Source organism: Delphinapterus leucas, chromosome 16, assembly GCF_059928025.1.
Source record: "Delphinapterus leucas isolate spDelLeu-1000000601 "Yukka" chromosome 16, BTC_Dleu_Yukka2, whole genome shotgun sequence".
Classification (NCBI taxonomy): Eukaryota; Metazoa; Chordata; class Mammalia; order Artiodactyla; family Monodontidae; genus Delphinapterus; species Delphinapterus leucas.
In genome coordinates this window covers 73585027-73598874 of record NC_143144.1, presented here as the reverse complement: position 1 = coordinate 73598874, position 13848 = coordinate 73585027, and positions in this window count along the sequence as shown.

Below are 13848 nucleotides of genomic sequence, written 5' to 3'. Positions count from 1 at the left end.
CAGGAAGTTAGGAAATTGGGAAATATGAGTCCTCCAAGTTTTCCTTTTCATGACTGTTTTGGCTATTCTGGGTCCCTTGCAATTTCATATGAATTTTTGCATGGGCTTATCTATTTCTGCAAAAAAAGTCCATTGGGATTTCAGTAGGGATTGCATGAATATGTAGATATGTGTGAAAAATATTACCATTCTAACAGTATTAAATCTTCCAATCCATGGACACAGGAGTGTTTCCATTCATTTAGGTCTTCTTTAATTTTTTTTCTGCAATGTTTTGTCATTTTCAAGTCTTACATTTCCTTGGTTAAATTTATACCTAAGTATTTTATTCTTTTTGATGCTATTGTAAAAGAAATTTTCTTAATTTCCTTTTCCATTGTTTATTGCTAGTGTATAGAAATACAATGGATCTGATTTCGTATTATACAATTTTGCTGAATTTATTAGCTCTAGTATTTTTTTGTGGATTCTTAATGGCTATATATATATATAAATCATGTCATCTGGGAATAGGTAGTTTTCTTCCCTTCCCACTTGTATGTCTTTTATTTCTTTTTCTTGTATAATCACTCTGGCTAGGACTTTCCAGTGCAATGTTGAATAGAAGTGGTGAAAGCTGTCATCTTTGTCATGTTATGATCTAAAGGGGAAAGCTTTCAGTCTTTCACCACTGAGTATGATGTTACTTGTGTTTTTTCCATAAATGACCTCTAACTTCATGATGAAGTTCCCTTCTATCCCTAGTGTATTGGATTTTTTTAATCATGAAAGGGTAGTGGATTTTATAGAATGTTTTTTTCTGTATCTATTGAGATGATTATATGGTTTTCCTCCTTTCATTCTATTAATATGATGCCTTATATTGATTGATTTTCATGTTGAACCATGCTTGCATTCCTGGGATAAATTTCATTCCATCACGGTGTATAACCCTTTTAATATATAGCTGGATTTGGTATTCTAGTATTTTGTTGAGAATTTTTGCTTTTACATTCAGAAAAGATATTGGTCTATAGTTTTCTTTTTTGGGGGGATGGCTTTGTCTGGCTTGATAGTAAAGTAATGCTGGCCTCATGGAATAAGTCAAGATGTGTTCACTGTTCTTCTCTTTCTTTTAAGAGTTTGAGAAAAATTGGTATTATTCATCTTTGAAAGTTTGGCGGAATTTATCAGTGAAGTCATTTATTTGGGCATTTATTTGTTGGGTGATTTGTGATTACTGATTTGATCTCTTTACTTGTTATAGGTTTATTCAGATTTTCTGTTTCTTCTTAAGTTTGTTTTGGTAGTTTGTGTATTGCTAGGAATTTGTCCATTTCATCCTGGTCACCTATTTTTTTTTTTTTTTTGGCATACAGTAGTTCATTGTATAATAATCCTTTTTATTTTTGAGTTCAGTAATAATGTCTTCACTTTAGTTCTGATTTTAGTAATTGAGTGTTCTCTCCTTCCCATATTCATTCTAGCTAAAGTTTGTCAACTTTGTTGATTTAAAAAAATTAACTTTAGGTTTTACTGTTTTTTCCTATTGTTTTTCTAGTTGTCTATTTTATCTCTACTGTAATTTTTACTGTTTCCTAACTTTTGCTAGCTTTGGGTTTCATTTGCTTTTCTTTTTACAGTTCATTAAGATGTACAGTTAGATTACCAATTTGAGATCTTTCTTCTTTTTTAATGCAGGCATTGACAGCTATAAATTTCCCTCTGAGCACTGCTTTTGCTACATCCCATACATTTCATTATACTGTATTTTCATTTCCATTCATCTCAAAGATTTTTCCAATTACTCTTGTAATTTCTTCTTTGGCTTACTGGTTGTTTAACCCCCTATTATATTTTTAATAGCTCTAGTAATAGCTTGTTTCATTCCTGAAATTGGTGACATATCTTTTCTCTATCTTTCTCAGTCTTGCATAGAAGTTTATCAATCTTACTGATTTTTTAAATGAAGCAGGTTTTTGTTTCATTGATATTCTCTCTTGTTTTCCTGTTTCCAATTTTATTTATTTCCTTCTGCTTGCTTTGGATTTACCTTGCTCTTCTTTTTGTAGTTTCTTGAGATATCTATTTAGATTATTGGTTGGAGAACCTTTTTACTTTTTTTAAAAATGTTTTTTATTTTTATTATTTTTAAAATTTATTTCACTTATTTATTTTTGGCTGCATTGTGTCTTCGTTGCTGTGCGTGGGCTTTCTCTAGTTGCTGCGAGTGGGGCTACTCTCCATTGTGGTGCACAGGCTTCTCACTGCGGTGACTTCTCTTGTTGAGGAGCACGGGCCCTAGGCCTGCGTGCCCTAGGCGCGTGTGCTTCAGTAGTTGTGGCACACGGGCTCAGTAGTTGTGGCCCACGGGCTCTAGAGTGCAGGCTCAGTAGCTGTGGCACACGGGCTTTGTTGCTCCGCGGCATATGGGATCTTCCCGGACCAGGGCTCGAACCCGTGTCCCCTGCATTGGCAGGTGGATTCTTAACCACTGCGCCACCAGGGAAGCCCGAGAACGTTTTTTCTAGTGTCAGCATTTAGCAGTATAAATGTCACTCTCAGTACTACCTTACCTGTCCCACATATTTTGATAAGTTGTATTTTTATACAGAAAAAATTTAAGATACCTATTACATCATAGAATTTTCAGTACCTAGACGAATAGTCCCTAGTTTCCTCAACTGTGGCCCCTCTCCTTTATAACTCTCTTAAATCATGGTACCTAGAACATAGAATCCTGGATTAGTCTGGCCATTGAATAGTAGAACAGGAATGCCTGTTTATTCCTTTTTTGTTGATTAATTTATTAAGTCATTCATTCAACAAATATTTACTGAATTCCTATACCAGGCATTGTGCTGGTTAGGAATACAGAGATGATTAAGATGGGCATATTCCCTCTTCTTATGGCACTGTCTGGCAGGGAAGATAAATATTTAAACAAATAATTTCAAGGGTGACCACTATCTCCTATGTTACAGAAAATCCACTGCCATTAACAAAAGCTAGGTTAAAATGCCGTTAGTTTTTGGACTTCCCTGGTGGTACAGTGGTTAAGACTCTGCACTCCACTGCAGAGGGTGTGGGTTTGATCCCTGGTCAGGGGAACTAAGATCCCGCATGCTGCAAGGCCAAAAAAAAACAAAAAAACAAACCATTAGTTTTTTTGTTTTTGTGTTGTTTTTCAACAAGTTCTGCCATTTTTTTTACCCTATTTTTAAAATCTCTGTTTGTCTTTAAACTAGGATGATCCAAAACTGGTCTGTACCCTACAGGCTGTACCAATTGCTTAAAGCTGACGTCTTTCTGATTGGTTAGGGCTTGTTTAAATATTTTGAATATCCTCCCTGGCCTAACTATGACTGCAAATATCTCTGTCTTCCCCTTTCCATCGACCGTTCTTTTAGAATACAATCTGAGCCCATAACAGAGTAGCACCTTAGATTTGGGTAGACTGATCAACTTTTTAAGAGTTCTCTGTCAGTTAAGCCTTTTGATCCTCACCAAAATGCTGGGCAGTTACAACCCCAACTGACAGATGAGGAAGTAGAGATTCAGAGAGGCTAAGTGACTCTCCCAGTTGGGAAAATTTTTTTTTAAAAGTATACAAGTTCCTACACTCCCACCTAAGGCCTTTACTCTTGCCTCAATCTCACTGCCTTTTCATAACTGACCATTAAATATGTTTTAAAGAGGGCAAAGTCCAACTGTATAGGAGATCTGCCTGTCTGAAGCATGATTATTAGTGGTGATGGTTGGGTATTACCTGGCATGCATGTGTTAGGTTTACAGTAAAGAATGCCTACATTTTATTAACTGTCCTCTTAGATATATTAGTGACTATCACACCTGAATTACAACAAAGAAGCACTAGAGAAAATTCAATGTGGGCGGCAAAATTCTTTGAAGAATAACTAGTTATAATTGGGGAGTCTGAACACATTTCAGAGTTGCACGTTTAATATGCAGTATGGCTAATTGCACTGTAATTACAGTATTTTAGAATGGCATGCTAAGTGTTTAATCCTTTTCAGGTTTTCCCTCCAATCAGTGGTCTGCCTTCATTTTCCAGATTGATGAAGTCTGCCTCAGAGAAGGGGGTAGGTAACAAGATTGTGCCGATGTGTCTAATCAACTGGGAAAGTTGTAAAATGAATCTTTCCTATCTGGAACTTATATTTAATCATAGTTATGTTCTCTTTATGAATGAGTGTTGATTAGTTAGTTGTAAGAATATGAAAACAATAAGAGCTTTTTTACCCAGATAAGTTATGCTAGAGTCATTATTTGGGTCTGATTGAGTTGATGGGGATATTTACATTACCTCAGCACATAGCTCCACTTAATCTTATTCATAATGTTAATTATATACTCCAAGAGTTACTGTCATGCACTTGTTTATGTTGTTTACTCTTAGGATTTGTTTGTACATGTGGTTATTGTATGGTTCCCCTCTCTTCCACTGGACTATGCCCCTTTCATAGTTGCAAAAGGCATTTCCACTAAGAGAAACCTGATCTTCAGGAGTTTGTTCACACTGATTTGATGACAGCTAATTCAAGGAAGGCAACTCAATTCCGTTTCAGAGAGTTGGTTAACACTATACCATTGAACTGACTTTTAGTCGTTTTCTTTTCATTAATTAATTAATTAATGGCTGTGTTGGGTCTTTGTTGCTGCACGTGGGCTTTCTCTAGTTGTGCGAGTGGGGGCTACTCTTCATTGTGGTGTGCAGGCTTCTCATTGCGGTGGCTTCTCTTTGTTGCGGAGCATGGACTCCAGACACATGGGCTTCAGTAGTTGTGGCACATGGGCTCAGTAGTTGTGGCTCGCGGGCTCTAGAGCGCAGGCTCAGTAGTTGTGGTGCACGGGCTTAGTTGCTCCGTGGCATATGGGATCTTCCCAGACCAGGGCTCGAACCTGTGTCCCCTGCATTGGCAGAAGGATTCTTAACCACTGCGCCACCAGGGAAGTCCCTTCAGTCTTTTTTTTTACCTTCATGTATTTGCATGTGCTTTTTCAGTGTCTGGAGTTTCTTTCTCTGCATATTCCCTGCAAACTGCAGTTCATCTTTCAAGATCTGCCTTGAAATTCCATTCCTCAAGAAAGCATGCCCTAATTCTACCAAAGAGAGTGAATCATTGCCTCCTTTATCTCAGTTACTGTCTCTGAACATTAATGCCGTCACAGACCCATCATACTGTACAGGTTTCCCCCTGACTATTCGAAAGCAGAACATTCCTATGAAACCTTTCCTAAGCTGAAATGGTGGAAGGTAAAAAAGCAATTACCTTAGGACACATCTTGCTAACGTATGCACAAAATATATCAAGATAAAGCACAGTTGCTCACATACAGAGTTCAAAGCTACGGCAACTTGATGCTAAGATGCCGAGTATAGTTCCCAGGGAAGGAGCTTGACAGTGCCACTTTGCAGCAGCTTGGGGCTTGCTGCAAAACAAACATTGAACACTATTTTTGCCTTTCACCCCTTCGTAAAAGTGAAACCAGGTCCTAATGTAGGTCTTCTGTGAAAGTGAAGTGTTGTAAAATGAACTTTCGAAAAGTAGTGGATACCTGTATTGCAGCTATCTTTTGATACGTTTGCTTTAATTAACAGATTGGTGTGTCTGAGAGTGAGGGCCATAGTGTATTCATTTCTCTTATTACCCAGGTCTAACAGTGTCTGCTACATGGCTGGTGTTTAATAATTTCTCAGTGTTGAATGACGTAGATTATTCTTTTTAAAATCCTTTTTTTCATATTTAAAGACTATTTTTTAGAACAGTTTTAGGTTCACAGCAAAATTGAAAGGAAGGTACAGAGGTTTCTCATGTACCTTCTGTCCCAACGTATGCATAGCCTCCCCCATTATCAACATCTCACACCAAAGTGGAATATTTATTACAACTGATGAATGTTTGCTGACACATTGGAATCACCCAAAGTCCATAGTTTACATTATGGTTTACTCTTGGTGTTGTACATTCTGTGGGTTTGGACAAAAGTATAATGACATGTATCCATCATTCTAGTATCATACAGTATCATTCACTGCCCTAGATTTTTAAAAAGTGAGATATAATTGACATATATATTAGTTTTAGGTGTACAACATAACAATTCAATATTTGTATGTATTGCAAAATGATCACCACAATGTCTAGTTAACATCCATTACCATACATAGTTACAGAATTTTATTTTTTAAATAATTTTTCGAGATACTTACATAGCGTAAAATCACTCTTTTAAAGTGTACAATTTTAAAGTGGTTTCTTATATATTCAAGAAGTTGTGGAAATGTCATTCCTATCTAATTTCAGAGCACTTTCATCACTACAAAAAGAAACCTTATACCCATTCCTCATTCCCTCCTACCACCAGCCCTTGGCAACCACTAATCTAATTTTGGTCTCTGATTTGCCATTAGTGGACATTTTATATAAATGGAATCATACAATGTGTGTCTTCTTAGCATAATGTTTTCAAGGTTATCCATGTTATAGCATGTATCAGTACTTCATTCCTGTCAAATACCATTCCATCATATGGACATATATTTTGTTTATCCATTTACCAATTGATAGACATTTGGGTTGCTTTTACTTTTTGACTGTTATGAATAGTGCTGCTACTAACATTCATATACAACTTTTTGAACATATGTTTTTAATTGTCTTGGGTATATACATAGAAGTGAAATTTCTGGGTCATACGGTAACTCTGTTTAACTTTTTGAGGGGCTGCCAAATTGTTTTCCAAAATGGCTACACCATTTTACATTCCCGCTGACAATGTGTGAGGGTTCCAATTTCTCCACATATTCCCCAACACTTGTTATTGTCTGTCTTATTGATTACAGCCACCTTAGTGAGCATGAAGTGGTATCTCATCGTGGTTTTGATTTGCGTTTACCTAGTGACTAATGATTTTGCACACCTTTTCATGTGCTTATTGGCCATATTTTTCTTGCCTTTTTCCTTTTTTTTTTTTTGCGGTACGTGGGCCTTTCACTGCTGTGGCCTCTCCCGTTGCGGAGCACAGGCTCCGGACGCGCAGGCTCAGCGGCCATGGCTCACGGGCCCAGCCGCTCCGCGGCATGTGGGATGCTCCCGGACCGGGGCACGAACCCATGTCCCCTGCATTGGCAGGCGGACTCTCAACCACTGCGCCACCAGGGAAGCCCTCTTGCCTTTTTTTGATATGACATTCCAACATGTAGTTTTTTGGTATTCTATTTGGCATTCTCTCAGCTTCCTGTTCTACAGTTTGGTGTTTGTCATTAATTTTGGGAAATTCCCAGTCATTATTACTTCAAATATTTCTTAGATTGTTTTTTCTCTTCTCCTGGTATTTCAATCACATGAATATTAAACCTTTGGTAATTGTCCCACATTTCTTGGATACTGTGTTCCTTTGTTTTCACTTTTTTCCTCTTTGCTTTTCAGTTTGGGAAGTTTCTGTTAACATATCTTCAAGCTCATTGATTCTTTCCTCATTTGTGTCCAGTTTGTTCATCAAAGAGGCATTCTTCATTTCTCTCTTTTTTAAAAAATATTTATTTATTTATTTGGTTGCCCTGCATCTTAGTTGCGGCAGGCGGGCTCCTTAGTTGTGGCATGCAAACTCTTAATTGCACCATGCATGTGGGATCTAGTTCCCTGACCAGGAATTGAACCCGGGCCCCCTGCATTGAGAGTGTGGAGTTGTAACCACTGCACCACCAGGGAAGTCCCCATTCTTATTATTTCTGTGTGTTATTTCTGTTAAAATATTTTTTATTTCTAGCATTTCTCTTGGAATCTTTCTTAGAGTTTCTGTCTCTATGCTTACGTTGCTCATCTGTTCTTGCACGTTGTCCACTTTTTTCCTTAGATCCCTTAGCATATTATTCATAGTTATTTTAGGTCTGAAATTTTTAAAACTTTGCCATATCCAACTCCAGTTCTGATGATTACTCTGTCTCTTTAAGCTGTGTTTTTTTATCTTTCAGGATGCCTTGTAATTTTTTGTTTAAACCTGTACATGATGTACTGGGTAAAAAGAACTGAAGTAAATAGGCCTCTACTGTGAGGCCTATTTGGCTAGGAATTAGGCTGTGTTTACTGTTTGCTGTAGCCGTAGGTGTCAGAGGCTAAATTTTCCTCTGGTGACCTTGTTTTTGTCTCTTCTGTGTCTTCGGGTTTCTATAAAGACTTCTTCTTAAATAAGGTCTGAGACATGCAATTCTTTCCATTGTAATCCCCTGTTATTATATAGAAGTCCTATAGATGTAGTGGTAAAGTTTAAGGGGAAGGGATGCATTCTATAGACCTATGATTGGACCTCAGTCTTTTAGCGAACCTGTACCCCTGGGCTGTAACCTTACAAATTATTTCTCAGTTTACTCCCTCTGGTGAGATGAGAAGACTGGAGTTGGTTATTTCCCTTATGCCACATGAAGGGGCTAGTGTTTTTCTTTCCCTGTGTGGGAGACTGGACCAGGCCTCAATTGGGTATTTCCGTTCTCTTGGTTGTTAGGCTTTGGTAAAATCTCAGTAAAATAGTTTCTCTTGAAGACAGGCCTTTTTAAGGATAACAGTATTCTCTGGGTATATTTCAAAATGGCTACCATTGTGGTTGGAAAAGATACTTGATATGATTTCAATCTTCTTAAATTTGTTAAAACGTTTTGTGGCTAAAAACATGATATATCCTGGAGACACTTGGTCATGTTGTGTAATCCCCGTAATGTTCTGTTGGATTAGCTGCTAATATTTAGTTGTGGACTTTTATATCTGTATTCACAAGGGTTATTGGTCTATAATTTTCTTTTCTTTTGATGTCTTTATCTGGCTTTGATATCATAGTAATGCTGACTTCATAGAATGAGTTCGGAAGTTTTCCCTTGTTTTCTATTTTTTGAAAGAGTTTAGAAGAATTGGTGTTAATTGTTCTTTAAATATTTGGTAGAATTCACCAGTGAAGGCATCTGGTCCTGGACTTTTCTTCGTTGGAAGGTTTTTGATCACTGATTCAGTCTCTTTACTTGTTATGAGTCTATTGAGATTTTCTATTTCTTCTTCAGTCTACATCATTTGTGTGTTTCTAGAAATTTGTCCATTTCATCTATGTTTTCTAATTTATTGGTGTATAATTATTCATATTATTTTCTTATAATCCTTTTTATTTTTGTAATGTTGGTAATAATGTCTCCACTTTCATTTCTGATTTTATTTTCATCTCTCTTTATTAGTTTAGCTAAAGATTTGTCAATTTTGTTGATATTTTCAAAGAAATAACTTTTGATTTCATTGATTCTATTGTCTTTCTATTGTGTGTTATTGTACTTATCTCCATTCTAATCTTCATTATTCCTTTCCTTCTGCTAACTTTGGGTTTATTTTACTCTTCTTTTCCTATTTTCTCAAGGTGTAAAGTTAGCCATTTGCAGCTTATAAATTTCCCTGTGAGCACTGCCTTCACTGCACCCCAGAAGTTTTGGGGTGTTATATTTTTGTTTTTAATCCTCTCTGTTCTGATTTCCCTTGTGATTTCTTCTTTGAACCTTTGGTTATTGAAGAGGGTGTTGTTTAATATCTATATATTTGTGAATTTTCCAGATTTCCTTCTATTACTGATTGCTAATATCATGCCATTATGGTTGAAGAAGATACTTTGTATGATTTGTATGATTTTAATCTTTTAAAGTTTATTGAGACTAAATTCTTGGCATAACATAGTATCTATCCTGGAGAATATTCCACGTGCACTTGAGAAGAATGTGCATTGTGCTCTATAGTTTGGAGTGTTCTATACATGTCTGTTATATCTATTTTGTGTATAGTGTTGTTTAAGCCCTCTCTATCCTTATTAATCTTCTATCAAAATTTTGTATCCATTATTGAAAGTGAGGTATTGTAGTCTCCAAGTATTATTGTTGAACTATCTATTTCTCCCTTCAATTCTGTCAATTTTCCTTCATATATTTTGGGAGTTGTTTGTTTGCTGTATATGTGTTTATAATTGTTATATATTCTTGATGAACTGACACTTTTGTGAATATATAATGTCCTCCTTTGTCTTTTGTAACAGTTTTTGACTTACGGTCTGTTTGTCTGAAATTAGTATAACCACCCAAGTTCTCTTTTGGTTACTATTTGCATGGAATATTTTTTCATTGTTTTATTACTTTCACCTATTTGTGTCTTTTTATATTGTTGAGTGTAAAGGATTACAACATTAAATAAGAAGTCTGCCATCACTTTTATTGTTGTTCTACTGCATGTAATATGCATGTTTCTTTGGCTGCTTTTAAGACCTGATTGTTATATTTAGTTTTTAACAGTTTGACTATGATATGCCTAGGAGTGGTCCTTGTATTTCTGCTGCACTATATATAAAGAGACAAATACTAGTAACAACTCAAATGTCTAAGAATTTGAGAATAGCTAAATATTCATTGATACAATGGAGCGGCATTGAGCAAATATGTAGATTATATTGGTACAAGATAAAGTATATATGAAATAAAGTTTAGTAAAAAGTAGAATGTATATATATACAAAGATTTGAAAAAGGAAAAATGTTTATACAAGAAACATAAATTTAATAGAGTTATGTAAGTAGTTTTTTAAGGTAAAAGTTTTCTTCCTCTGAAAACCTATTTTTTATAACAGATTTTTGAGATATAGTTCACATATCACAAAATTTTCCCATGCAAAGTATACACTTAAAGTATACAATCTAATGGTTTTGAATATGTTCATGGAGTTGTTCAACCATCACCACAATCAATTTTAGAAAAAGTTTACCACCCCAGCAAGAAACCCCATACCTTCTAGCAGTTACTTACCATTCCCCCAACACCCACAGCCCTAGACAACCACTGATTAACTTTCTCTCTCTGCGGATTTGCCTGTTCTGGACATTCTACATAAATGGAGTCATACAGTGTCTAGTGTTTTCTGACTGGCTTTTTCACTTAGCATAATGTTTTCAAAGTTTATCCATGGTGTAGCATGTATCAAAACTTTCTTTTTTATTGTTAAGTAATGTTCCAATGTTATCATTTTTATATCATAATTAACATTATAGTAAAGCCTTTTAGGGTAGATTCCCTAATATGGAATTAGTGGATTAGAGGAAATGAACCTTCATTTCCTATTGTATTTCAGTCTTATTTGTCTATATACCTCAAAAGACTACATCAGTAATGTGATTTTACATTAAATTCCTGGAAACACAAACAAACATTAAAGAGAAAATCCTTTGATCACTGCTCTCTCCCACTCCACTCCTCACCCCTTGGGCCTCTTCCTCTACTTTCTACCCCTAGAAGCAGCCATTATCCTGAGTTTGGTACATATCCTTTCAACTCATTTTTAAAAAGTCTCTCCTTCCCCTATCTCTGTCCATATATGCATGTGTATAGACACATTTTAAGGGTTTTTAATTACATGTTATATGGAGGTTAATGAATCCATTGTGATGCCTGCAACATAAATCCCTATGTGCATTATTAAATAGAACAAAAACTAATTATTATCACTTCTATCCTTTCCATTAATATTCATATCATATAAATAAACCATGGTGTAATGGGAGATCTGAATCCCTATAATTGACTCTAATAGCCATCCTAATTCATCCCATGCCCTCAAGATAACACCATACTGTATTTCAGGAGGCTATTTTAATTTCAAGGAAGGTAAACAGGATTAATTTCAAGGGGCTGCAGATTCCGTGTGGGACCAAAGCACTCAATTTGATTATAGACTTGATAATTGATTAACTCATTCTTAAACTCCAAAAGTGATATCTAAGTTACTGTATAATGGGAGTAGACAATTAAATCGACCATTTAAAAAGTGGAACCTTGTGAACTAACCCAAATATTTAACAGGCACTCTGCTGGTATTTGGTTTCATAGGAGAAAATATTTGATTATTTAGGTTTGGAGGAGGACTCTGGCATTATCCAGCAGTCAGAGTGACTGATCAGGTATAACAGGTTTCCTGGCTGCAGTATGAAAGCTAGATGGCCATGATTTGTTACTCAAATCTCTTGATTTTTTTTTTTCTGGAAATGATTTCTCTTTATACAAAATACCTGGTGGCAGCACATATCTTTCATATTTTCATGTAGTTGAGTCTGAATTTCTCATGTTTCCTGGGCCTTCTTTAAACTCTGAGGATTAAGATACCATCTCAGGTAATCTTAAGGCAAAGGCCATTTGATTATTTTTCTTGGCAGCTGGATCTGCAACTGTCTTAAACTATCTTAAGAAAAACTAGGGAAAGGACTGAATAATAAGACCCCAGGGCTTCCCTGGTGGTGCAGTGGTTAAGAATCCTCCTGCCAGCGCAGGGGACACTGGTTCAATCCCTGGTCCGGGAAGATCCCACATGCCGCGGAGCAACTAAGCCCGTGTGCCACAACTACTGACTCTGTGCTCTAGAGCCTGCGAGCCACAACTACTGAGCCCGCATGCCACAACTAATGAAGCCTGTGCACCTAGAGCCCCTGCTCTGCAACAAGAGAGGCCATGGCAAGAGAAGCCCACGCACCTCAATGAAGAACAGCCCCTGCTCGCCGCAACTAGAGAAAGCCCGTGCACAGCAATGAAGACCCAACACGGCCAAATATAAATAAGTAAAATAAACTTATAAAGAAAAAAAAAAAGACCCCATACCAAAATTATTTTTAAAGTTTCAAAATTTTAATTCACTCTATTTAAAAACACTATGCTCCCTTTTTCGATCACTCTACCACTAACTCACTCATGCTAAAATGTTATATTGGCCTTTTTAGGAGACGAGAAAGCAGTGCTACCTTGTTTTTCAGTTCGTTTTGAATTAGAATTTAGTAGGAATATCAGACAGATACTAGTTGCAGCACTTAACCTATATTCTAGCTCCTCTTCCCCATTCATCATGGAGACCTACTCAGTAAATGGAGTTGGGCATTTACATAAAATAGCAAGTGAGGAATGAGCAGAAGCACTGTGCTCATGTAGTACCCACACTAAGACCTTTGAGGCAGTGAGAAAAAACAAGATGTGCAGTAAGCCTAATTCAGTTTGGATTTATTTTGTATGCTTAATGATTAGTGTAAAAGAACTCTGCCCATTTTAGCTTACAATTAGCATCCACAACCCCTTTTTCACAGAGCTGTAACCCTAATTTTTTTTTAAAAAAAGAACATCTATTATATGTCAGATTCTGGATATGGTGTTTTGTGTATCTTTCTCTCCTTGTTCAGCACTTAACAGCTTTTCCGGGAGAGTAGGTATTAGTATTATTCCCATTTTTTAGATGAAGTTCAAAGAGGTCAGGAGACTTGACCAAAGACTGACTGGCAACTGGGGGTTGGGGAGAACCATTTTGAAATCTGGAAGGTCTGCCGCCCCTTTTCTGGTCAGGCTCTAACCCAGACCTGGGTTTAAACAGCCTAGAAGGCAGTGAAGCGGGACAAATGCTGGGCTTCACTTCACCAGGCTCTGCTGCCAGGCAGATGTGTGACCTTAGGTATTTGGACTGCAGTGGCCTCTACCCTGAAGAGAAGATCTTTCCACCGCAAACCAGATGATCCGCGAGGCCTGGCGATCCACGTGCTGCAGGGCCCAGTTTTGACCATTTCTCAAACCGGTGTTGCTGGAGGAAGCCAGCTGACTACCACGCCCTCCTTGGAACTTACCAGACTGGCCTGTTTCAGTATCTGTATGCTTATCAAGGTGCAAAACATACTAACACAGAGCCCGGCCCCGAGGGCACCTAGGTTTTCCCACACCGCCCCCAGAGTCCACTGTACGAGAATTGGGGAAGAATCCTGGGTGTTTATTGCTAATTACATCTCGCTTGTGGGGAGAGGCTCTTGACAGCG